The following is a 27,015-nucleotide window of genomic DNA, read 5'->3' on the forward strand; positions in this document are numbered from 1 at the left end:
GATTTCGACAGGGCAAGGCCACAATCTACTCAAAGCAACGTCGCTCTTAATTAAGGTTCAGTCATGGTTCTAAAAATAAGCATAACAGATGAGGCCAATTAGAAAGAAGTCGGACCATAGTGGCGTCAGCTTGATGTGTCTTTCACTGAATCTGTCTTTTGAGGCTCACAGAGCCATTCTGGTAAATTCCGGGGCGGGAGAGATCTGGAGTGAGCTCCGCCACTTCACAATTTGGACTAAAAAGAAGGAGGACTCGTTAGAAAGACCTGAAGCACGTGAAGTGATATTTCATGTCCTCGATCTTGGGCAGGAGTGTCTCCTCACCTATAAAGGAAAGGGAGAGTTGTGCCCTCCGCCCCTCTTTATGCTCAGATTAAAACTTTCCCTAAGTAAAAAACACACTGAAAAAACCCTCACCTCAGAACACTTAGGTGAAACGTGTGAATATTCTCATACCAGGACACAAACTTCTTTTCCAGAATATGTTAATCTCTGCAACTTCTAGAGGACAACCCCCCACCCAGGGAATCCCTGCAGAGTATCCCACAGTTTTTAGCAGCCTCAGTCTTAAACAAAAAAAAAGAAAAAGCCTTGAGAAAAATACCCCAGCTGAGTTCAGGGCTCTACCCCAGACCAGTCCAGCCTCATTTCTCTCTCCGGCCCCTTTCCCAGTGGCATAGGCAGATGTCGTGCCTGCATGGTGTTTCCAGTTGACGTCAGATGCCATTTGTTTTTTCCCTTTGACGAGCATCACTTGGGTGTCTGGGTTGCATCAGACCAGGCCCCGAGTGCCATGTCAGAACTGGGAGACAGGTACCGAGCTCCCTGAAATCCCTCTGGGGCGAGGAAGCAGAGAATCAGAGGTTTCTGCTCAGATTTCCTACCGTTACCATCACCAACTCTTTGGGAAAAACTCCCCACCATACCGCTGGAAAGAAAAGCCCTGTGCGAAAGCAGAGATGACAACCACGTATGTGGATGTACGTACAGATTTTTTCTACTGTTCTTCTCAGCTCTACGTGCAGGAAACAGCCTGTCTCTCTTGCTCCTCTTCTCTCCCTGACACCAAAAGCAGGCGGAGAAAAATGGTGCAGAAAGATTATTTTGTGGATGGGAATGACCAAGGGCACAGCAGTGTTCATCGTGCTGTCTCTGGTAGGGGACAAGGTGTGGACGGCTGAGGACACACGAAAGCGTCAAGTGCTGCAGCAAAATTTGCCAGAGTTTGCAAGAGACCAAGGATGGCTTTTCTTGAAAGAAACGCTCTCCGCCCAGGCTGCAGAAGGAAGTGCTGGCATCGCTCAGAGGTGATGGCAGCTGCGAGCAACGGTCGCTCCTTAGTTGAACTCGGCAACAGTCAAACATTGTAATTAATGATTATTGGTCTTGCACATCGCACCTCTGTGTTATCACATTTCTTTGGTAACCCCCAGGCTGTCTTATCCAAGAAAGGGGTATTTATCCATTTTTCAGAAAGGGAAACAAAGGCCTCGGGAGGTGAAGCGACTTACATAAAATCACCCTATGGGCCTACCGCAGAGTGCAGTGCTAGGAACCGGGCCGTGCGCTGCTGCTTCGTTTTCCCTTTGCCCAAGCATATGTCTGACAGGCAATATTTAGATTGAGGACTTTGCCCTACAGAAAGAAAGAGTCCCACTGACATTCCCTGACACTAACCAGACAAGAGGCTCGAATAGGAACAGCGGGGCTTTGGTTATTAGTGTGAGAGGTGATGTATACAAGCTTCATTCTTGTTGATTACTGGATTCAAGGATTACTGGATTTTCTTTTGTAAAGAAAGCATTACCAAGCAACACGAGAAGTATGATTTAAATTGCAAAATAAAAAGCATTTCAGATCTCTATTTTGAGAAAATACTTGCCGTCAGGACAGCCCACCTGCGCCATTCACACAAGACTGCGGCTTAGACTTGTGGAAGCCAAGACAGCCTCCTGCCTGCTACTTAGAGCACGCGTAGGCTAGAATGAGGAGATGAGGAGCTGGTGAGCACTGGGTTAAAGACCCCCTGCAAATTTCCTCTTCTTGCTACAATTTTACTCTATTTCCTTCGCTGGAAAAAGAGGAAGAAAGAACAGACATGGAAAAGAGACAGCTGACTGACTTACAGTCATTGAGAAGGACCCTATTATTTCCTGACTTCTCCAGGCATTCACATCATCTCTCAGAGCACGGGCAGAAAATCTCAGCAGCCAGACCCTACAGCGGCCTCCCCTGCCCGTGGCTTTGCAGAAGTCACAGAGCTGCATTGATTTACCCGTATTGACGAATTGGCCCAACGGGCTTAATTCAAATAATTTTTCCTCATTCTTCTCCAGTCAGTAAATTAGTTAAAAAGACAGAAAAACAAGCATAGCTTAGATTCTTTCGCACCCCGATATCAAACACGCAGCAACTTGCAACAGGAGAGACTTAGAAACAATGGAAGGAATGTGTTTTCCTAGTCTCGTTCAGTGCTTAGGAGGAACTCGGTGGCTGGCAGCAGAAACGCTGCCCTGTGAGCCTGATTATCCAGACATAACGTGGACAATGAGTCACGGCAGGTAACCAAGGGGATTTTTAGGGCAAGCATTTCAGACAGTAGCTGGGTTCTCCTCTGAGTTACAGGGCTACAAATCACAGGCACCGCTAATAAACTCAACACCAAAGTGCTAATGTAGAAATGATAAACGGGAGAAAAGAAGAAAGTCCTTTAGATGCACGTGCTGAATGTGCGTGTGTGTATACACACATTCGTGCGTGAGATCTGTTCACAAACAGACTGCTTGCCGAGGTACTGCAAGGAAAAAAAAAAAGGCAAAGGGTACCAAGGGGAGTTTAAACTTTTAGCTAGTCAGGTGAACTCGGGATTTACTCCTAGCTGGGAATTCACCTTCCCACTGTCCCTCCAGGGAGTCATTCTTGAGTATATCACCGGGACTTACACCAGTGGGGCAAGGAAATAGCAAATCTGCAGTGATCTAACACAATTCAAGCCACAGAACAGCTAAGGAACCTGTCCTCTCCCTCAGGGAAACTTTTAATCACTTTGGTAATAGACATTTTTTTGGTGAAAGACCAAAAAATCTGTATCATCTGGATTTCTCGACCTAATTCTTCCCTCCTCCTCCTCTCAGATTGCCCTTTACCGACAGGGAGAGCTGTAGTAACGTGGCTGCGCTGGCTGGCGATACCACCCTGACCTTGTTTATTTCGCACAGCGGAGGGAATGAGGCAAGCTTCAGTGAGCAATCCTGGCGTGTACGCTGGGGAGGGTGAACTGCAGGCTGGTGCTGTGCTGCTCCTTCCCATAGATGCTCAGCTGCAACACCCGAGAAACCGGTCCCGAGCTCTGGATTTCCCCTTTGACTAAGGACGTTCATTCATCACCCCAAAGTTCAGAAAGCGATCGGGACTGCTGACAGCCCGTCACCTTCATCGCCTAGGGTGAGTCTGCGGAAAGCAAACAAGCAGGGGAATTGCGGCCGGTGCTACGGCCAAAGCAAAGGCCGCTGAGCCTGCGATACCCTCCCACACTCCAATTCTTACACATTAAAGCAACTTCCTGTTTGTAACCAAAGCTTCAGCCCGAGTTAAACCGAGATATGCAGACACAGCCTCCGACACTGCTGGAAAAGTAAAGCAAAACATGGGCTCTGCACCCAAAGACAAATTAATCCAAGTGAAACGCTAAACTTTGGAGCTCCTGTGAAGATCTGCTACTAGATAGACAGGCAAGCGGGATTTGCAGAGGGCATATGCTGCCTAACTCATTGCTATAGGAAGGTGGTGGATGTATGGGAGCTCCCTTCCCAAATTCGCTGTGGGTCACATACCTCAGGAACTGCAGAGTCCCACACCACGGTCAGAGATAAATCTCTCCCTGATAAAACTAGCTTGAGGAGAGATTTCAGCCTGTAAAATCCGCTCCATCCAAGAGAGATTTAAGTTATGGTTCAAATCCTCATCTGGAGGAAAGCGATACAAATTTAGTGAGGTCGCAGACATGAACACTGGCGGAAGAGCTGAGCCCTTTCTCGTCCTTTCGCAGCCGCCCAGGCTGCGCAGGGTCAGCATCCGTAACTCTTTGCAGCGGCTAAAAGCGGTTGCAACACCACTAAGGTCAGTGAGTTTGCTCCAGAAGTGCATCCTTGCTGATAAGATCAGAATGTGACTTCACACGTCGCGTTCCCTTCGGAGCCGCTCACAAACAGGCGCTGGGCCACATTTCCTCCAGCTATAGGAACTCAGCGTAGCTTCGTGACTTCAGATAAGTCAAGGTCTGGCCTGAATGCAATTTCGCCAATAAAAGTCACTGCTTTGACTCCATGGTGCAAAGCTCAGAAGACTGAGACACAAAAATCTATGAGGTCATCCAGATTACCATCTGACTGACCTAAGAGGCTCTTTTGATGCCAGCAAAAGCTCTGCCTGAGTAAATGCTGTAGGATTTGGTCCTAAACTGCACGGACAAAGCAGGCTCTGCCACAACACTGGCCGATCCAGAGCAATTCAGGAAACTGACTTCTGAAGACATTTAATCATTTAAAAATGCAGATAGGCACTCAGCAGCGCTGTCATGAACGCCAAACTCCCACTGAAACTCACAGACTCGGAAGAAGCCAGGTGATTTTGGAAAGCCAGGCACCTAAAGCTGGGGACCCACAGCTGGCTTACACCACTTCTGAGCAGGAGATATTTTGGTACGGCACCTCTGATGACCTTCACCACCACTGACAAAAGTTTTTGAGGAGAAAGGACACCTCTTCCAGGATTCCTTCTCAGCGAGTCACCCTCAGGCATACTGACAGCCAAAGCAGTAACTATTTTACACCCAGCCCTATGGAGATGTTACTGGCATCCAGCAACGTTGATGCTTGACTCAAGGACCAAAAGGTGAGTTCATTTCCCTGGCACCGTGCTGAGGGCAAGGAAGCCTTGGGAAAAGGCGGGCGTGAGGTTAAGAAACTGTCCTGGACCTCCTCCACCGCCTAACGCCGCAGACGCTGGGGATTCACGCTGCTCCACTCCAGCATTACCGCTGCCCTCACTCCGGCACGAGGGAAGCGGAGTTTGCCAGCCGCTCTCCAAGAACAGCAGCCACAAACCACGCACAGCAGATAGGGACAGAGGTACAAGCATTCTCACCTGGTCTTCAGCCGTAACTTAACTCCTCCCGACCACGTGGTTTTGCTGGGCTGAAAGTCAGCGGTCACGCACTCCGGACTGAGGGGGTCGGGAGACAGGTTGGTGCATCCCTTTGCTGCATGTGTGTCCCTGCCAAAAGAAACCAAGGCCATGCAAACATCGACGCCCAAAAAACTCAGCCCTTGTATCCTACATTTAATACGGATTTTAGGAAAGAAGGCAATACACAGACCCAGGAGGCAAGGCAGGAGCATCAGTCTAGTTTTTAAAAAGTGCAAAGAAAATGTCACAGAAAGCCACGTGTATCCCTTTTCTTCTCTGTCTCATTGCCCAGACAGGCTGTAAGAGTGAGATTTTGCTCTCCTTTATCCCTAGGCAGCGCTCAGCCCCTGCGAGTGCCCCTCACAACCGTTTTGGAGGAGCTGCGCAATACCGCAGCACTGCGTCTCAGCACACAGGAGCGCGATCAGCTGCAGCGTCCACGGCGCAAAACTCATTATCCTACACCTGCATCTTGGGACTCGAAATCCCTGAGTGGTTCAGGGGTTCCACTGCGGGATATGTCCTTTCCACACGAAACCACCTTACGAGAGCTCAGGGAACGCTCTGAACGCAAAGAGACAAGCTAAGAGAAAGGTCCACACAGTGAGAGCAAGAAAGAGAAGCCTATCCCCCCCTCTACTGATATTTCCACAAAGTTAGCAAACAAATATTTACCCTGCTTCATCACACGCATGCAGAAGTCACACAAACATCGTGTAACCATCGCTTCTGCTCCTTCCTTCCCCCAGGCACAGGAGAGCCTCAAACGATCCGGTATTCCCACTTCCTCCCATTTTTAGCCCTGAAACGCGGGAGAGATTTGAAATTTCTGCTTGCTCAAGGAACCCCCACGCTGAATAAAAGCGCGTCTGAAAGGACCCCCTCCGCGCCTCCCTGGGCCCGCAGCGGGCCGTGGCCCGACGCGCGCTGTAATTGCCTCTTGTTGCGTGCTTAGCGGGTTGCAGGCTGAGCGCACATGCCGGCATCTGGGGCTTTGGATAGCTGAGATGGCTTGGATGCCATTCCGGTGAGAGGCCAGCCGTCTTTGTGTCCGGCTCGGTCCTCCCCCACGCTCCCCCCCCAAGCCCCCACGTGCCAGGCAGGAATGTTAAGCCGCACATTGCGGATGAGATATACCAGGGAAGCGGTGCAGCAGCACTTTCACCTAGATTAGGGAAAGCGACCAGTCCGGAACGGTCCTTTTTGCTCACCCTGCTTATCTTCATCCAAATTTTACTCCAAATCCTGCCTTAGCCACCTTTTCTTTCCATGTGCCAAATCCCCTTCTGCTTTGTCTCTGCCACCCCTCTCCTCTGAGACGATGTCAAGCCTCTCATCAAACTAGAAAGATCCCCCTCCCTGCTCCTGTACCAGCCTTACTGTATACTCGGAGCACAACCTCCTTTACTGCAGCCCTGTGAAGTGCCAGTACCGTTAACTGCTCCAATTCTGTTTGCTGACCAAGTTTACCGTGAAAAATTACTAATTTTTAGAGGAGATTTCACTAGACAAAGGACAGAAGGCCTGCTACAGATGAGGATTTAAAAGATCGTACGTAAACAATTTACATATACAAAAAGGTACACAATTTTTTAAGCAAAATATATTTACGGCTGTAGTGTTTAGAGCACCAAGTCCCCCGTTTAAGGCTTTGTATGGAAACACTGGAGAGATGGTTCCAGCCACAAAGAACTGCACTTCTGCCCCTACAACGCTGCCCCGAGGGAATTCTGTGACAAGGGGCCCCACAGAGCCCCCTGGGAGCGTTTAAGCACAGCTGAAATTCGTGGCGAGGCTGCTGCGTATCGTGCTGAAGCCTAATGAGTCGTCTCGCTGACAGCGTCGTGGCAGGATCCCATGCGAGGGGAAAGGATCGCAGCAAGGCACTTGTCTTAACTCCGGGGTAAATCCTGACCTCCCCACTCAGGCCTCATTTCCCACGCAGGGAACTACCATCTCCTACACCTCCCTGCTTTGCTAACGGGGCCATGAAGGGAAGATACAGTTTACCTGAAGATCCTTCCCAGACAGTACCGTGTTGGGGTGACACGACCTGAGTTTAAAGGGGAGAACGGGTGCTTGGCTGTGAGCATACCTGCCTCATTGATTCGGGGTAACCCTCGCATGAGTCAGAACTGGTGGGCCAATACTGGGGGCTGGCCCAGCAGCCTTGTTTGCAGAAGGGCTGCTGCCTGTGGCTCCTGCTGATTTCGAGGGGCAACGCAGGCGCGGAGCCCTTTTGGAAAAGGCATCTGGATGTCCCAAAGTGCTGCCAACTGCCACGGTGCTATAACCCTCATCAAAACACAGAAACACGTAAAAGTCAAGGCGATTTCTTTGAGACAGTTCTCAAGAGTGCTGTTTCAACCTGTTTGAAAGCAGGTACTGACACAGTAGAAGATCTTTGCCGTGTTCATAGGAGACGCCTTGGATCAGCAATGAACTTTCCTAACGCACCTCCGGCAGGGCTCAGTCGTAACCTCCCTATTCGTTTCCTAAATAGCAGACTTTGGCTCTCCCAGGCTACGCAATAGCTGCACTCCTGCAGGGAGTAAAGCTGCTCATGTCTTCTCTCCGGTCAGCTGTCTCCGAAGGAGCCAAGAACAATATTTAGGACTGGGAAATTGCCCCTGTGCCAAATACATAAAAAAGAGTAAGCAGCCTGAGAAATTGATGTAAAGGAATAAGTGCCTACAGCTTCCCCGTCGCCAGAGCCCAGTGATCTTTCAGCACTTAGGGTCTTCCTTTTATTTAAAAAACAGCTTTTGAAACACGTGAAGAAAGCAAGAGACAACACAGGCTCTAAACTCTGCTGCGAGCAGAGTTTTCAAGTCAGTCACTTCCAAGCGTTCCCGTATGGATCCACACAGATCCGACCCTCACCATCGGTGGCTACAAGCAGCGGGAGGGTAAGCAGCTTGGGTGTTCCCCCTCGCGCAGTGAGAAACCCGTGCTTGCCAGCATGCATAACTTTGGGGTTTACCTCGCAGAGACAAAGAAACGTTAATTAGTGTCTGCATGGGCTCCGGGGTTGTTGTTCGGGGGTAAGAAGGAAATGCAATGGAGTTTTTCCCGAGCCTCTTAAAAAACGATAATTACTGAGCTCTGTGTGGAACGGCGGGCTCAATAAGACATTGAAAACTAATCAGCCAGTCTATAAATAACACCATTAATCAAGCCCGGTGGGGAACACAAGAGATGCGGATCTTTCCACCAGCGAAGCACACACGCATCAGGGATGGAGCACAGCAGCCCTTCAGCCGCGGGCGCTGCCGGGTGCTCTGCCGGAGAGGACGATACCCACGCAGGGACGCCTCCAGCGAGAGCACAGCTGGCTGAGCAGGGAAAATACCTGGGGCCAGCCCCAGGGCTGCAGCTGCAGAGGCGGAGACCTCCCCCAAACAGGACCCACAACCCAGCACCTTTCCTCCCCTTGCAGCCTTCTGCCCCACACTCAGTCAAGCAGCCCGACTGCTTATCCCGGAAGATTTTCTAAGACATTTCTAAAGAATTTTCTAAGGCGGCTCAGTCTAACGATCAGGAGTGTGCTAATCTCTATAAAGGTACTTCTTCAACCATAACATGGAAACAGCCACCCTAGCGCAAAGACGTTGAGGGCCTACCTTGCGTCCTGACCGTGGCCACTCACTCCTCCTTAGAGTGACCGTTCTCCTAGAGCCCGAGCCGCCCCCGGGACGGCGCGGCGTGCCGGCTCTCCGCAACAGCACCCAGCCTGCTGGGATGCTCTTTAAGGTCAGGGCTGCATTTTATTTCGGGATGTTGCAAAGTTCCTCCTCACAACTGCATACCTAAAAAGTGTCCCTGGCAAGGAGTGGCCTGCAGTTGTTCTTTTTGTTATCACGTTGTTTCTAAAGCTCGCGAGCGAGAGACAGGAAACCCAGTGCAGTCTATTTAAAACTCCTTTACCTCCCACCTGAGGCTGGCAGCTGCCTCTGAAATCTTTCCTTTTCTGCAAAGTTCATGTTTAATTATGAATTGTTATTTATATTTGCTGCTTCCATGGTGCCTTTGGTATTTAATACCACACATGTTAATGAGTAGCTGTAGAAAGACACTCTGCTCAGCTTTTCCCTCATCTAAAAATATGGCCTGTTAGGATTTTTTTCTTGATGCTTGCTCCACAAACAGCGAAAGAATACAGTGCTACAGCTTTAAGCCTTTTTTAAAGAAAAGCCTGCTCCGCAGAAGTTTCATTGCCCCACAGCTTGGTTGCCTCTGCCTTGTGCAGAGAGCGCCAGCCGCCAGAAGAAAGAGGCAGCGCCTCTTGGCCCACCGGCAGTATCTCCTCCGCACATCCAGCACCGCCTTTTCTGAAGCGGACATCTGCGAAACGTTTCCCTATTTTTTACCACCCTCTTCAGAACTCTACCAGAAAGCATCGGCAGCCTTATTTTACATTAATCAGCTCCCTGCAAGACTGGGTTGCCTGTTGCTGCCGTCCGATGTCGCATGTCCTTCCCAAGGCGCCACAATCCCTGCAGAACTCATTCGCTGTTTTAGGGACATCCTTCGCTTCTGACCAGAGACGACTCTGACCTCTTCTGGCCGCCTTATCTGCCTCCGCCGCTGACCTCCCGTTACCTGCATACTTGAAACGTTTCATAGCATTTATCTTAACCTTTTGGGCTCTTGGCTCTTCTTTCTCACTTTCTTCAGTCTTCCTTATCCTTATTTATAATCTCCACATTCCAGTACGGACTGGTTTCCTAAATCAAGCCTAGTGGGGGTGCGTGCCTACGCCGAGCAGATCACCCAATTCTGACCAGTTTCAGGCAAGGTCTGCAGAGATATTATTCTCAATGAATTAAACTCCATGTTTCATAAAAACAGTTCCCTGAGTAATGGAAGTAGCATAAATCATTGCTCTCCTTGAGGAAGCGCTGCGGTGTGAGCTCAGATGCCTGGCTACAAAGAGGAGAGAGATTTTACACAGGGAAGCCGTACAAAACCAAACTTCTGAAGTTTTGTCTGCTCATAGCATTTGTTTTCCAGCACATCAGCCTTACACTTCTTCTGTCCGCACTACCATCCTGTACTCCGCTTTTCTGCTTAGCTGTCTGCAGTTCCAGGTATGAGTCTAGGATATGGCTGAGATCATCCATAAACAGCGCCTGGAACTATGTTTAAAAATTATTAAAGGTTTTTTTTAAATGTTTCAAAATGGGTATTTTTCTAATGGTTCCACCTCTTGGAGTCACGATTATTTATTTTAAACTAACACCAGGTTTGCTGCCATCGTAATAGAAGACCTAAGTCCCAGAAAATCAAACCCCCAAATGTTAATAGGTTTAGTAATTTTTAACGTCTTATTACTTCTAAGCCCAGTGTTATTCCTAGAAGAGAGGATGGAGCTTAAATTCTCATTTTTAAATCATTCAGGATCGACACGAGTGTTTATAACCACCACCAGAATTAAAAGCTTTCCTAGAAAAATAACTGCTCGCACGCTGACGCTCCTGAAATTGAGATTAAAGCAAGGAACTCCTCTTGCAAGTTCTACAGCAATTTGTAGGCATTTCCTGGTATTTTTTCCCTTTGTCTTAAATCAGAACGTAAGAGGCAACCCTCCTCCACTACAGAAACAGCCAACAGCACAGCACAGACACAAAAATAAGGAGAAGCAGCAGCAAAGCAGAACTCGGCTCCAACAACCCTGCAAGGAGGGAGACGAAGGAGTTAAGGCTGCTGTTTTATCCTTGTAACACCCCGTGTTACACAATGTCACAGGGCGGCCCCAGATCCCCAGCTCAGCCAAGTGACATAAGGACAGTTCAGCAGCTTCACCTCTGGGTATCCTCATCCTGCAGGCTACAGGCAAGCTCTCAGCAGCTGATGAGCTGGAATTACGTCTCCTTGTGAATGAAAACGCCGCCTCCACGACAGTCCCCCATCTCTCGGCAAACAGCAAGCCTTCCTGCCTCCTCCGTGCTGTTAAGGATGAGGGTTCCCCCGGGCAGGGCTGCAGGTGGGGAGAGAGACCACGCTCATCCTGGGCACCGACCTTGCACTCGCCAATAGGCATGCTGCTTTGCAGATCCTCCTGCTCCGCCTGAAGTGAGAAGACTGGATCGCTTACGTATTTCTTATTTTGTTACCTCCTGTGGCTGGTCCAGAAATAGCCCGTAATCCACATATCTGTCACGCTCACAGAATCTCCTTTAGCTGAAGTGGAAGTGCCCTGTGTGTCAGGTCCTCTCCTGGACAGAGCACATGTGGGTCTTTGCTGGTAGCAGCAACGTCTGCACAGGTTTGTTAGTCTGTGCTCACAGGACCCCCAAGCCAGACAAAGAGCCAGGACCAGCTGGAAATACATGGACAAAACAATTTCTTCATCAGAAAAATTCTCCTAAATTGAACTAAAACTCCTCCTTGGAGGCCATGCAATTTGGACTAAAGCTTTTGCTGGGAGAAGTCTCTCAGTTCCTGGGTAAAATCTCCAGCCTGCCACTTAGGACACTCACCTGAGATGGGGAAGAGCCAGGTTCAAGTCCGCAGTCTAATGAGGCAGGTAAGGAATTCGAGGCCATTTCATGGACACCTCAAAATGCAACAGGCTCTACCCGTGAAAACCCCTGGAAGGACTTTTTCATCCTAGTGCAGAGCAGGACAGGTTTTGGAATCCCAATAAGGCTCACTGAGCACACGGATCTTGGGACCAAATTAGGTATTCTTCCCAGAGTTCTGCAGCAAGATCCAAGTCTCAAGTAGAAACAATAATATCCACATCTTGGCTTCAGACGGCTCAGTAAAGCTCAGGGAAAAAAACCACACAACCCAAAACCATTCAGAGTGCTCCTGGCTGCTGTTTCTAAGAAACAGGACTATTTAATACAAATTTTTCTGTATGCATCACAGGCACATCCATGCTGGTATCTGTTAAGACAGGATTACTAGAGCTGATCTTCGTGCCATAAGCCCATCACCGACAAAGGAAAGAAAAAATTTTCCAGGAACAGTGTAGAGGTGGCTTGTGCTTTCCTAAATGCACAGGCCATTGCGTGAAGGCAAATTAAAGGGCTAAGAAATCACGGAGCTGTCTTGGGATGGCAAATTTGAGATGGATACATCTCACATTCAAGCACCAATCACTTTCAACCTAATGGCTCCTACGTGGTCATGCCGAGCACGCGGTATTTCAGGGCAAAGAAACACAGGGGCCGAGAAGCCACTTGGAATTAATTCAGACTCACAGCTTTCCTTCTAGGAGAGCTCTTCACTTATGCAGCTCCAACTTAAACAACTTCAATGAGTGCTGACCTGCAGGTCCACCGAGAAAAAATCCGGAGAAAGGAAACCGCATTTGGACTGCGCAATACCGTCTAGTCCTACTTGTCCAGCCTTTTTCTGGCTTTCCCTTTTCTCTGAGATTGGATGGGTTTTATTTGACCTGACCTCAATCCCGCAATCTGGCCACGCTCTGTTTGCGCAGACCCACACAAATGCACAAACAAGCTGCTCCGGCGCTGTACCTGTTTGCAAGCAGAGGTCTGAAAGGAGTATTCGCATTCATTTGGGTTCCTCACTTCATTTGGTATTAGCCAAGGGATCTTTGAGAAAATGAACTCCCTCTTTGTCTGTGAGAGAGACCTAATCCTCGTTTTGCCCTGGAGGATTACTGGGTACTTAGAAAGGCACTCACATGCACATTTTTGGTTCGTGCCAGCTGCATTTGGGTCCACAATACGTCGCATTCGCTTTGGTCTTTACGTCTGACAATAGGCATTCCACTGCACCCAGACCTTGACCCCAGAGATTGCCACCCTTTTAAAGACACCCTAACTCGGCGCTTTCTGAAATGCGGGCCTTCCCCTGCTTTGCATGAGTAGTGTGCCCTCAGACAGCGCACGTGAATTCAGCGTGCAGGCAGCAGCTGGGCACGCAGCCCTGAAGACCAGAGTCTTTTCTTGTGCTGCCGAGCCGGCAGTCGGAGTGCACTGTTCCCTGCGTGGCCCTGCCAAAAAGACCTGGACCCTCACTGGAAGGAAGAACCTGCAGGGCTGAGAAATTAGCTTTTATCCCTAGTCAATTCCTGGCTTTTTATAATAGAAGTTTATGGTTACACTCAATTATAGCTTACTGTTTGTGCCACAGTACCACCCAGAGAGCCTGCCTGTTAGGGCACTGGAGCCCACCGTTCCTGGGTTGTACACACCAATATATAATAAAAGGTAATTCCTTTTATTATAGGAACAATAATTTCTGTAATACTTCCAAATGCCCAGTGCCACAGCACCAACTCTGTGCATAGCTGGGCTTTTACCGCTGTGGCTGCCTGTGCACAGGGTGGGTTTGTTGCTGGCCGTGATTTTGCTCAGGGACTCAGGAGCCTTTACAGCCTACTGGTGTTCCCAGATGGGGAAAGCGTGTGCCGTGCAGCTCTGGCCCAAATAGTTCTAGGATCGTGGCTTAGTTGTGTAAAGTAGCAATTCAGGATGTAGTTCAATGGAAGTAAAGGGCTCTCATCTTCAGCTGGTGTAAATTAGTACCGACTGGAGCAGCACTCTGCCTGATCAGGGGAGATCTCACCTTCCCAGGAGGTGAGAATTGAGAGGTTACAGCTGTCTTGGTCTGTCAAATGGTACTACCACAAAAAAGCGGCATGCAATCCGCCCTGCATCCCGACCCTACTTGTAAGTGAAATGCTTTCCTGTACTGCTTGTAAGTGAAATGCTTTCCTGCACCTTGCACTCAGAGAGTTTTAACCCCCTTAGAAAACAGGTCTATCTACTTACTGTGTCAAAACAAAAGTATAAATACAGAGAACTGCCATTTTCATTCTATTCTACCCCAGAACTAACAGGACTATCTATAGACTTGCTCTTGACCATTACTGAAAATCTCTTGAGTTTTTCAGAGACATCAAGTCACGCTGGCCTTTGGCGACGCTGTGGGATTCGCTTGGGGAATCAGAGCGTCGCTCCTCTTCACGGGCTGTTCAGGACCAGGACGCCATCAGGAACAATCTTTCAGACCTGGCCATAACAGATCGGGATCGGCTCTCTCTGAGGTGCAGAAGCGCTCAGATCTGTTAGTCAGAGGTGCCCGACATGAAGACGATGCACTGCAGAGCTCACAAAAGCAGGATCGTTAACCCGTCTGTCCCTTTAAGGACCATGACTACCGCACAGAGGTAAAACGATACGTTATTTTTACAGGTTCTGGGGTACCCTAGTGCTGAATCATGCTGATCAAAAGTCATTCTGTATAAATTACAACACTTAACTTTTCTTACATAACACAAAAAAAAGAACAAGCCGGCTCTACAGGACAAGTGTAATGAAACAAAAATAACTGCAGCTCCTACAAAGAAAGGCAGCCGTAAGAAGGAAGCAAAAGTCATATAACAGAAGGACTGGTTTCCATCTTGGCATTAGAGAATTAAAACGATGCCATGGGAGAAGACTACAAGCCCTCCACACTGAAAAAGTAGTTCTGTTCCCAGAGAGAGATTCAATAAGAAGAAGATATTTTCCCAGAATTACTCCTTTTACACTCACCCTTCAGAACAGTGACATTTTCCAGATACGAAGGGGCCGTCCTAGGGAGGGGTCTGGATGTCAGGCAAGACGTGTCCCACCTGGGACCTGGCCACGGGGTGCAGACCCGAGACCTGAAAGGCAAGACTAGCCCTCACCGGGACCTTTTCCAACAGCGCGTAGGAGCCGGGGCCAGACTCGATCTGCTGGTGCAGTGGTTTGCGTGAGCACTTTTCCTAAGATGTTAAAGGCAAAACGAACTAGGTCAGTTCAGACCAACAATTTAAATGGTTTAAAGCTAAAGATTAAGGGAGTGCTTACACGAACTGTTCCAGTGGCAGATGGATGAGATCTCTGGCACTGATGAGCAAGCGAGGGCATTAATCTCTTCCGCCAGCACAGCTGGATCTCTCTTCCTGGCTTGCATACACATTGCACTTTAAGAAACACGTCCTGAAATTTTACCCTAGCAGCTCTCCTTTGAAAATATGGATGTTACTGAAGAGCTGGAATGGTAGCTGAGCTGTTTTTTGAAAAACGGGTCTCAGTGGCTGGTACTGAGCGAGTGGCAATCTGAGCATCTGTTCAGAGGGGGCAGAAGAAACCCTCATACTCACATTTGTCATGGGCACAGTGGACATTCAGCATCAAGAACCGACTCAAGTCTGCACCTGAGTTGTCTCTCTGCTCTCTAACCTGATTATTTTGCAATGTTTCCTGGTCTGCCAGATTTTAATTGCAGTAACTCGAGGGGCGGAGTGCATTTTACAGGCCGAAATCACCTTCACGGGTGTAGCAATGCCTAATCCCCAGAATACGAGCTACTTTGTATGAGCTGCTCCTCCATCCCACTCACCCACCTCTTCCTGGACAAATTCCTGAATCCCTTACTCAACACAGCATCCATTTACTTCCTCAGGACTTCAGCAGGAGACTTACTTGCTAAAGTGAGAAATGAGGATTGACTGAGTAAGGAGATAAGGATTTGGCCCGCTGCTTTACAAAACACAATCTCTGCAGCACCTGCAGCATCATTTTGCACAGAGTTAGCTCTCAGGGACTGTAGTATAGAAAAGCAAAAGAGAAAAATAGGGTTACTACAGAACCCAGCTATGCCTGTTAGCTGTCCATCCATCCCTGAGGCAAGAAATGCTATCGCTGTTTCATCAGATCTCCCCTGCACCATTTTAACTGGACAGGCCCAGTGGAAACCCAATGTACTGGTCCAGGGAGGGCACAAAAATAGCCTGGCAACAGCAGAAAGACTCGAGCTTTTCAGGTACATGCAGAGTCCACAGAGCGTGGTATAAGCACAAACAAAAGCCTGCTGAATACAGCAGAGTTGCAATCTGGCTGATCACCTCCTTGCATTTTTATTTTTGAAGAGTACAATGAGTTTGCTGTGGTAACTGTCCCCCTGCAGCAGGGATATCACAGCTTTTTTATAACTTCAGCCATAAAAGCAGCTATAAATCAATGTGGGCAGCAAAGCCCATGGTTGTGAACCCATTCGAGTTACAGCAGTGTGCCCAAGCTAAGGGTCTGCCCTCTGAGCATTTTGTGATTCTTTGACTTTCGATGAGAGTGCCCAAGGCAAGATACAGAAATGCTGGTTGCTAAGCTAAAAAATAAACAAACATCTGTTTGTCACCCAAATTATTTTTAGCATCTGCCAGTCCGGGAGAGACGAGAGCTATGTAACGGGAGTTTGGAAAAGGATGAGGACTGCAGCCATGACAAGAGACATCAGATGAGAGAGGGAGCCTTGGCCCCTCTTGCCTGGTGCTATGCCTCAGCGCATCCCCACTGTGCTCGCACAAACCACCTCAAAGGGGGAACCGGCCGTCCCGACTCCACTCCCTCCCGGCAGCGACGGAGGCCCCCGGCACCTGCGGCTCCTCCGACAACGGCGAGGGGCGGCCACCTACCCCTGCCCTGCGAAGCCAGCTGGAGCGCGGGGCGGTGGGGGGCCGGCCACCCCGAGCCGGGTGCCGGCGGTGCGGGAAAGGCGGCCCCGCCGCACATTCCTGCCGCCAGCGGTGAGGGGCACGCTGCGGGGATGTGCACAAAGCAGCTAATTTTAAAAAAGAAGCGGGAGGGAGGTGAAGAATAGGGAGGACTGTAAGCGACAATAAAGCAATTATTCCAGTTTCAGCAGGCTGGGGAAGCATTGTAAGGGTGGAAGAGACAAGTGGGCTCGAGCCTCCTGATTAGCACCGAACGGAGATGGATGGGAAACTAACGCCGGAGCCACAAAACCCTTTGCAGTTGCCAGCAGTCCCTGGTGGGACGCTGCCTGTCTTCGCACGGCACAGCTAAATAGAGTTAACTCATCTCTCTCGACATGATGAAGTCTTACACAGCCTACATTAGAAACAGGATTAGTAACATCATCACTGATACGCGAACAACTGCTAAGAGTAAAGAAGTCATGACCCTTTTTCTTTTAATCACAGGACTGGGGAACGTAGAAATTTCAGGCCATTTAGGAGCACAAATAGACCTCTGCCTTCCTCCTGCTGAAAAGATACTACAAGCATCTTTCCCGTACACAGCCCTACGTCTGGGAGCTCTTCTATGCGCCCTGCCAACAGGAAAACTCTTCCCCTTGTCACCTCGTCTACTGTGTTTTGGTCCGACGATCCTGAGTCCAGACCCGAATTATTTCTCAGGCTCAAAGCAAGATTAGCACCCGCGGAGGCTGGGGGAAGCTCACGTGCTCACCTGGACGAGGTCAGGGTCTTCCCCGCTGATGCTGCCCTTGAGTACCGATGGGACAAAGCACCTCCAGGAACAGTTAAGAGAAATTACCCTACAGATCAGCATATGACCTTGATTTCCAGGGAAATGTCTCAAATCCTGCTGGGTTCCCGGGAACATGAAGGGGCTACTCTGTAGGTAAAGAACCTTTCACGGCTCTTGGGAAACCCAGAAAACCCCACCTAGCCTAAATGCCTGTCGGCTTTTAATGGGCCTTTCCTCACAAGTCACTTAAGACACCCAAACCCACTCTGTTTGAAACAGTATGAACTGCTTTTCCTCAGCGGAGCTCCAAGCACGTTAAGAAAGCACGGAGGAGATGACCACTTGCTGCAGTGCCAACCGGCAGTCTGACTTGAGGTCTTCCACAGCTAAGCAGAAGGCGGCCATTTACAAGTTAACGAAAGACCGCTCACATGAAAAATAATTATTCCCCAGTGTGAACACCAGCACCCCTCTCAAAGGAAGCCGCATCTTTGCTAGGGACATGCAGTGATCTGTAGTCCCAGTCTGGAAATCTCTGCTCTGCATGCCGATAGGAAAAAGGGGAGCGATACATATCCCTAGTCGCAGCCTCTCCTCAAACACAGGACATGCTGTGACCATCCTCGTTAAAAAAAAAAAACCAAAACCAACTCCAAAATTAAGCCTTGGTGGAGCCAGTCCCAAACACAAATTGTCATTTGACTCAGAAGTGCCAAACTCTTTCACAGAACGAACAGCAAACCCAAATCCTATTAAGCCGCCATCAGTGTCAATATTTATTCCTCACAAATCAGGGACAAGTAGCCTAATAAACAGTGTCAGACTGAGCCTGGTGAGATGGAAGAGGAAGGGGATAGCCTTGGGGAAAGGACATGACATTAATCAGCATCACCCCTGCAATACCCTTGACAGAAACAAGGTAGTAAACTCATTAGCCACTTAGAAACTAAGCTCCTTTTTTGCTTTGCACAGCGATAGCCCACAGTTTCCAGCCTGAAGGTTTGGCATCCTTCATGACAAAGCCACTGGGCCCCATAAAATCTTCTCCTTTCAATCTGCCTCTCAACACACACCTCTCTCTGGTCCGGAGAGGCTTTGCTGGCTTAACTGCTCTCTTCCCCGACGCAGAGCAGCACCATCCATGCAGTGCATTAGGCGCTCAAATTAGCACGGAGTAAGAGAGCTCCCAGGCAAAAGACGTCTGCACAGGAAGACAAACAAATAAAACGAGGATTTCACAAGGCAAACTCCTCGGCCGCAAAAGCCACTTCAAATATCGCAGCTTCTCCTTCTCCCCGCGGATCATTCCTGCCCGTGGGTGGTGGTATACGCCGTCTCGTCGGGTGTGCTGACAGCACCACAGCCGCACCGCAAACCTGGGAAGGGAACCAGCCCCGCTTCACTTCTGCCAGGTGACTCTGCTGAAGGTGCCTGGGCCAGAGCCCGACAGCGGCCCCAGCTTTCCTCTGCATCTCGTCACAAAAAGGAGTTCACGTTGGGTGAAACCCAATGATGGTGCCAGGTCTTGCGACTGATGTAGCTCAGTGAAGATATCTGGATTTATATTTGCCCCTCGCTTGAGACACAGGCAAAGTTTTGGTTTTGTTCATATGCTGTCGCTAGGCCTTCTTTTACCCCTGCGTTTTCTTGTTTCTTTTTTAATGCTTGCTACCCTTTTCCTTGTCCTCTGCATCTGGGATCTAATAATGTGCCTGAAACAGCCAGAACCAATACATACCCTTAACAGACAAATTGTTGGGAAATCCACTTAAAAAGAACTTGTGAGCTGCGCAACAATATGGTTTCCTTCTCCCTGCCTAGACGGCAGAACGCAATATTAAGACAAATACACTCCAGGCTTGATCTTTCCGTCAGTTTAGTTTTTAAAGCTATGCCTTACAGCACATATTTGCTCCCATCTATCCAGGGAAACTTAAGCTGCCATGGCACGATTAGGATGCAGCCATCTTGCATGGGGGGCCCTGTCCCCACTATAACTGTACTGTGCACTGGCCATCAGTTATCATCACGTACTTTCCCTAAATTAGTCTGAAATGGAGTCTGCCTCCAGCCTGGAGCCTGTTTGTAACTGCAAAGGAATCTGCCCTCCGTAACACACGAGACGGGATCAGGTCGCTGCTGGAGAGCACTTGGCCTGGCTATTTTTATTGTCTGCCCGAATGCTTTTCTTCAACACCGTTTTAAGTTGCTGAAAGAATAGTAAAGATGAGATTTTTTTAAAAAACAGATACACCGATAATCCACAGGAACCGCGTCCTTTTAACTTTTGGACGTTTCTCAAATCTTTGCCCTTGTTGCCAGGATGCTGAAGGCATTTTGAAGTCACAACATGATGAAATCTAATCAGGGCGAAGTGGGCTGGTTTCATTTTCATCAGATTCCTCTTTCAAAGGCACAAATTTACCCTTCTGATCCTTCTCCCTACCGCTAGAACTGAGCCGATACAGCAGTTACTGCTACATCAAAAGACCCACCCAACCCTCTTCCGTCAAGAACAACTGATGATTGAAATTCTTCATGTTTCTTTAGAACCAAAGGACAGCGCCACTAATTGAAGCACTGGTGCAACTAAAATGTAAAGGATGAGAGAAGTGGCTCTCGTCTGAATACAGGCAAGCATGCATCACGTCACAGTTAGCCAAGCTTTTCACTCAAGTTAAACTTGGTAACAACCCCACTAAATCATCGCTTTCAAACATACACAGTCTTTTCTTGTGTGTCTCTTCTTTCCACTTGGGTCTCACAAAGTTTTACGTATTTATATCCTCTTGCAACTTTAGGTTCTCGGGAGTCAATCATCTATTTCCAACACAGCACTTGCCAGGAAAAGGGAAATGCTCGTGAAGACGAGCGTGCACATCGATAGTCTGCATCCTCCTCGCTCTCCTCTGCAGGACAGATGACCCTCAGGGAACATCCCTGTTGCCTCCACAAGACAGAGGCAGCCGCAGTGACAGGAGAAGGGTGACCCGCTCTCTGCTTGATTGTCACTGTCAAAACGAGGGACGGTGCCATCCCGGCAGCTGTCAGGACGGCTGAGACAGCGGGAGGCTGTGAAATCTTACTTTTGGAATAGAGTCAGGGCTTGTCTAAAACTGGTACAAGAATTAGGGAAACACTGTCATTGTCTCTCCCCTGGTTTACAGGAGTTTAGCCGAGCTCTAGGTATTGTTCATTCAGGGCAATACGCTTTATCGCCACTGCGCAGCTTGCTTGTATGCCCGGTGATATAAAGGTAGTCTTTGTGTGGCGAGACTCAAGACTCCCAACTGCACTCTTACAGGAATCCAGAGCACAAATAAGCTTCCACGTGGGGGCATTCATGAATAAGCATTTGTAACGGGCAATTAGTACTTAATTTCAAATGTCACAGATTTGGGGCTAGGTCTGCAGCTAGCAAAAATCGGCTTCATTCCATTTCCACATCGATAATAGGTTTTCCTTCCCAGTGACTCGAGCATCCAATACGCTGTGAATAGTGTGGCTACAGCAGGCCTGATCCTGCTAACTATAAGCCATTCTCTACTCCCGCATCCATTGAAGTCAGCCAGCCTGCCACAGCGAGCACCAAGAACTCATCACATTTCTGCTGAAAGCCAAGCTAAGGGTCGTCGGCCTACCCCAGGTTTAAAATTGAGTGTGTGTTGTTGAATCGGGGCCCTCAAAACAGGGGTTCAGCCTTTACTCCTTCTCCTACACCCGTAAGGCCATTCCAGAAGCAGAGATAATGCAGCCTTCACCTGGATGTCCAAAGGCCAGATGCTGAGCCACGGTTACCAAACACCCAGTGCCGGCCACGATAACTCTTTTTTTAAACAAATGTTAGTCAAGCTAGAAATTCTGGTGGGAATCACGCAGGGCTAGGGACGAGTGGCATTATAAAATACCCTGTTTGATGTCATATCCTGCTTATTTATTTGCTTGTACCGCCACTGAGGTGAGGACGCCCAGGAACGGACCAGGCTCCACTGCGCCAGATGCTCTGCAAACACCACGGTGAAGGACGACTGCTCACCCAGAGGGCTTACCATTAAAGTAGGGTCCACCCTAACTAAACAAATGCAGGAAGGATGTTTTCCCTGTCACTGCTCTTCCCTCAGCACCCTCCTCGAGTCCATCTGCTCGCCAACGCCAACTGCATCCTCCTGCAAGGAGCACAGCTTTTCTCCCGTTGCTGCCAAGAGCTAGGCCACTATGCAGAAGGAGAAGGGCTCTACATCACGCTGCTTTTCTTATAAAAAATCCGGGGTCTGCTTGTTTGCCATCTACTGAACACAGGGACATTTGATGAGGCTCTTGGCTGCTGCAGAATCACAGCTTGCCTGTCTCCCAGAGGCAGGACTCCCGCCTGCCGCGGTAGCAGCCCTCTCTGCAGAGCGATGCCAGGGAGGCTGGAGCTGACTGTGTACGTAGTCGTTGGCTTCTTAGCAATGTTTTATACCTAAGCTTCTGGCCTGCTGATCTCTGGAAGAAAAGTCGCTGTGATTATTAAATGACAGCCTGATCTTTCCATAAAAATTACAGTAATCCTTATTTCAGTCAAACTGAACTTCCCTCTTCGATTTAAGAACCACAGGTGCCAAGCACCATTCAATATGGGCCAACAAGCTCCCAATCCTCTAAATCCCCATATTATGGACCTGCAGGAGCACCCCTCTCTCTCCCAAGTGGCCTGGACTTCACCTCCCTTAGTCAAAGGAGTTCTAGGGCATCGATTTTTCCCTAACATTGTTCCTGCTGGAGTCGAGGAAAATCCTGAGAAGCACCTAGCAGGACCTGAGACACCTCTCTCACTGCTGAGAAAATACACCGGGCTGCTGAGATTCACCCCACTGCTTGCTGAGCAAAAGGGGGCAAAACGTGACTGAGGTTTGGGATGAAAAATGCACGAGCTTCAACGGGTGCTGCTGGTGTCACCTAATGGGCAGGGAGCACTGAACGGATAGGAAATTTAAGGCTGGGTATAAGCAGAAGAACATGCAGAGGTCAGTCTTTAAGAGGCGTTATAGCAGGGAATGAGAAAAACGGACCTCTGGACCTTCTGGGCAGAAGAAGCTGAGGAGAAAACTGGAGTGAAGGCAAATGGGCAAATGAGGTCTGTGGGTCACATTCCTCCCAAATTTCCCAAGAAAGATGCTGGCTGATAATGTTACATTTGAATATAATTCTGTTCCTTGCCATTTTAAGGAGTCTGGGGGTCATTCCAACCAGGTGATAAAATTTCTCAGCTTCTGTCCCAGTATCTCCTTGCAAGGTGCCTGTCAGCAGAACTACCTCCAAGAACACTACACTACTTATTAAAACATGCAACGGCCACGCGGCGCAGGCAAACAAGAATCCTGCTGGTCAGATGCCCAGCAATTTCCTCTAGAGAAGGTGCTGTAAGGGGACCCTTCAAACAGCTGCAGCACGGACAGACAGGAGAGCTGAATGATGTGGTCCTACAGGTATGCGTGCAATCAGAGCAAAAAGATGGGTTTTCAATCACACCTGGAGAATCCCTCCGAGTAATGAGCTTTCACGAGTGGACAGAGGGAAGCACAGCACGGCAGGGTCTGATGCTACACCCCTTCCCTCCCTGCACCCAGAGGCTCCAAAACCACCGAAGAAGACGACAGCACCTGGAACGGGAGGGGGTGGCCGCCGCCAACCGCCCTCCCCCGGGCGGCTCCGCCGGGGCCAGCCGGGCTGCGGGGCCGCCGCCCTTTGTTAGCCCGCCCTGCCCTGCCCTGCCCGCCCCCGGCACCTCTGCCCCTGCAGCGGGAGACCGGCCCCCCCGGCCCCCCGGTCTCCCTCCACCGCGCCGCCCCCGGCCCCCCGGCCGCCGTGCCCGCCGCTGCAGCCCGCTCCCCGCGCATCCCCGGCCGGCGCGCACCGCCCCTACCCCGCTCCCCACGCCCCCCCGCCGCCGCGCATCCCCCGCCGCCGGCCCGCTTCCCCCCGGCCCCCGCAGCCCGGTTCCCCGCCGGCAGCGGCCGCGCTCACCCTGCCCCGGGGCGCCGGCAGCTCCCGCCGGCGGCGGCGCCGCGCTCCCAGCCGCGCCGGGCGAGGGCGCCGGAGGCCGGCGGCGGACCCAGCGGCCGCCCCCGGCAGGTGCCGCGGCGGGCAGCCCGCCCCCAGGGCTGCCCCGGCAGAAGCGGCCTTGCGAGGAGAGAGGCCGGAGCCCCCCGCACGCTGCTGGTGCGGGGAGGCCCCACCGCTTCTCCCCTCACCCCCACCGCGGGGGGCCGGGGCGAGGAGCCGCGGCCGGGGCTCCGGCTGCTGCGCCCTGCCACGGCTGCGCGGCCCGGCCGCCCGGCACCGCAGCCAGAGCCTGCGCCGGCCCTCGCTGAAGCGGTACCGGCTCAGGCTGCCTTGCGCTTTTCACGGCCACGATGGCTGGGCAGAAAATCGGCAGTCGCACGCTGCCAGACTTGGCCGGGTGCTGAGCTCTCCCTCCCCGCACAGCTCCGCTGGGGCTGCGCCAGCAGCACCAGCCCGGCCTGAGCTCCCGTCCGGCCGCGGTGTGCGGACCTCGGAGAACGGGGCTCCCTCCAAAGCGCTGCCATCCTTTCCCTGACCTGTCCCGGTAAGGGTCCAGTCCCACCATCCCAGAAATCAGAGGCCGTTGGGCTGCGTCGTGGGTGCTTCTGACGGCACGCTGATCCCACGCTATCGCAGCCCTGGGGTCCTGCAGAGCGGGTCTCGGCAACCGCAGCAAGCCATGTCAAGGCAGGGGTGGCTCTAACAGCGTCCCCTGTCACCTACTCGGTTTGGTTCATACAGCACATTTCATCAGCAAATGAGCTATATTAATTAATTTAAAAGTTACATGAAGCTGAACTGTTGTATCTCATGCCAGAAGATGACAGGCAGAGACAAGATAAATAAACCCTTCTCATTTCTCCTATTTGCCGTGAATAACTGAAAAAAACCTTTCAAGCTGTGGAATGATTTGTGTTACACACAGGGAAAGGAGTTAAAGTTTAAAGCAGGAATTTATACTTCTACTGCCCCATTCTTGGCTGGTATAAAACGAGCACAGGGCTACTACTGAGCCGAGCTGGTTTATGTCTAGGAATTAAAGTGGCCAGACTTCGTGTCACGGAAGTCTTCCTGGCTGAAGACCGCAGGATTTCACTTTCCCGTTCCCAGCGATGACAGATTTTGCAGGTGAAACGAAACTGGTTTCTGCTTTCCCTCCCTGCCGCTTGCCATCCACCTTCCTGCCCTTTTGATGCCGAACACCTTCCTTTCCCCTTCTGCCCTGTATCCTCCTTTAGGACTCCTGGGTTTTTTTGTTTCCTCCTGAGAGGTTGCTCCACGTTCACCCTCGTTCTTCGGTTTTGCGCACGGATGCGAATATGGCACCTGCTCCTGACGCTACGGCCTTTCGCACGAGAGTGCCGTGCAGAAGGAAGATGGCCGGTCCGTGGGGGAATGCGATGCACTGGAGGAAAGAAAATACCTTTTGGCCCCAAAGAGGTGACGGAAGGAGATGCTGGAAAAGCTGCTCTTCACAACATGAGCATCTGGCCTGTAGTGGATCTTTTATCTAGGGATGTCCAAGGGCCATCCAAAAGTATCCCTGTTTTATAGAGGGAGAAATTAATATTGTACGGAGGGAGGAAAAGGGATGTGCCCTTAATTTGAATGGGAAAGGATCCCACTCCCCAGTGTGCTTTTCACAAAAAAGAGGCACTGGCTGCCCTGAAGCCGTTTATTCACCCACCGTTAAGCTATCATAAAAGGCTACGTGGGTCGTTTTATTTCAGTTCATAAGTAACTTATTCTGTCTTAGCTTAAAATGGTTCCTGTCGGTCTTATTTGAACTAAAATATTCTACTCCCCAAAAATAATAAAAGTGGCTTAATGGCCTTTTGCACAGGTGCATCTCTATCAGGTTAAGTTATGCTCAGCTTTGCACGCTGACATCTCTCTCTATCTGCTAACTCATAATCACCAGCCTACAATGCTTAATGTTTAACAAGATGCATAAATCATAGAGCCTGTGATAAACCCGAATGTGAGATGCGGAAGAAACACCTGCGGTGACGTTATAAAGGCAGTAAGCGTTAGCTATGAGTCCTAATCACGAAACCCATCATGAAGCGGCACCTCTCACAGCAGAGTAAGTACCATTTCCCATGTTTTTGCCACTTGTGCTTCCTAGTGAAAAATACGTCTCTCTCTAAAATCGGGCGTGCTGTCACACACCTGGATACAGCCCCGGGCTGTGATGACTTTGAGCACCTACACAGTTAGCGTGGCCGTCACGGTCAGATTTCCATCGGGGGACAACACCACACTCCTCCCGTGCACGTGCCAAAGGGGATACGCAATCAAAATGGGTTAATAATTTCAACAGCTCTAAATCGCTATCTTACGACACGACAGGTCACGTTTTGGAAACAGGATTGAACAGCCTGGTAAGAATGGTGAGGAAAGATTACTCCGGTGACGCCTGCCCTCCGGTTTGCTCTCTGGGCAAGGGTCCCTTTCTGATCCGAACCAAACACACCCATCACCCAGCTAAAAACCCAGTTGCTTCATCCAGAAGCAAGTGTGACTGCTCGCTGCCAGCAGAGCTCCTGCTTGCAAACGTCATTCAGTTCAAGGCATGACTTCTGCTACCACCTCTCCCGAGCGAGATTTCTCTCTCTGGCTGGCAAGCGACGTGGAACGCTGCATTCTCCCACACCGGCACATGCAGTGTATGTCACCTATTCAGGACCATTCCATTAGGAGCCAGATGGACCCGCAGTAATTTGCTTCATAAAACGATTCCAGATGGTTTTATTGAGATTTTAAAGACTTCAAGTGTACTTTGCATCTTAGCCGGCAACTCTGAGAGATACCGAGTGGTAAACAGTTCCCAAGAAGTTACCGGGCAATGAAACAAAGTCCTGTTTTGGGATGTAATCATAAAAGCTCATCAACATTTGTCCTTCTGCAATAAAAACAACAACAAAAAAATTACCACCCGTAGCATAAACCTGAGGCTCCCCCGAACCTTGGAGTATTTATTTAAGCATTATGTACTTGTGATAGCACAGGTACTCACCCTGAGGCAGATGACAGGCAGCTAGTCCAAGTGGGAATTAACTATGAGGGATCACAACAAGCACATACTGCTGACAAAAGGAAACCTTCAACACACCTTCCAGCCACACCACCCCGGAGTAACGACCACAGCTTCCCTTCTAGACTAAACAGGCGTGGGTCAGGCGAACACCCACGCTGGGGAGCTGAGGTGCTGCAGGTAGCTCTGGCTGACGGACAGCCACATCGAGGCGGTGCTCAGTGTCCACAGCTCACCTCGTGTCTCTCCCGCATCAGCGGTGCTACTCCTATTTTGGGTTAGATAGCAATATCTTTCTAAAAGGCAAGGACCATTCTCCCGCAGGATACAGCCAGGCTGTAGGGGAGCGCGCTGACCCCCTGTACCAACACTGGACCAGCGCCCTGCTGAGTGGCGGCGGCAGTGTCCTAGCTAGGATGCCTCACTGGCCTTACACAGCTAAACCCATTGTGCTCACATGTAAAGCCATGTTCACGTCTTGCTGGGTGATGCCTGGTCCTTCCG

General features: G+C 50.1%; 1 protein-coding gene across 8 annotated transcripts in view; it reads right to left on the reverse strand.

Moving 5' to 3' along the window:
- SHROOM3 (shroom family member 3) overlaps positions 1-27,015 on the reverse strand; it is a 152,911-nt gene that overhangs the window by 27,695 nt on the left and 98,201 nt on the right. Inside the window, exons 1-2 of one of the 8 annotated variants that reach the window (XM_087737211.1) lie at positions 23,436-23,490; positions 5,146-5,274 (exon numbers count right to left, since the gene is read on the reverse strand). The exons of 3 other annotated variants lie outside the window; for them this stretch is intronic. The gene's annotated coding sequence lies outside the window, so the exon portion shown is untranslated. Of the gene's footprint in view, positions 1-5,145; positions 5,275-5,862; positions 6,105-8,810; positions 8,973-10,992; positions 11,019-23,435; positions 23,491-27,015 lie in introns of those variants that run through there. 4 more of the 8 variants (XM_087737212.1, XM_087737213.1, XM_087737216.1 and 1 more) reach the window with 4 other exon arrangements.

The sequence above is a fragment of the Nipponia nippon genome, unplaced genomic scaffold, assembly GCF_047370975.1.
Source record: "Nipponia nippon isolate SJK-2023a ecotype South Korea unplaced genomic scaffold, ASM4737097v1 scaffold_6, whole genome shotgun sequence".
NCBI lineage: Eukaryota > Metazoa > Chordata > Aves > Pelecaniformes > Threskiornithidae > Nipponia > Nipponia nippon.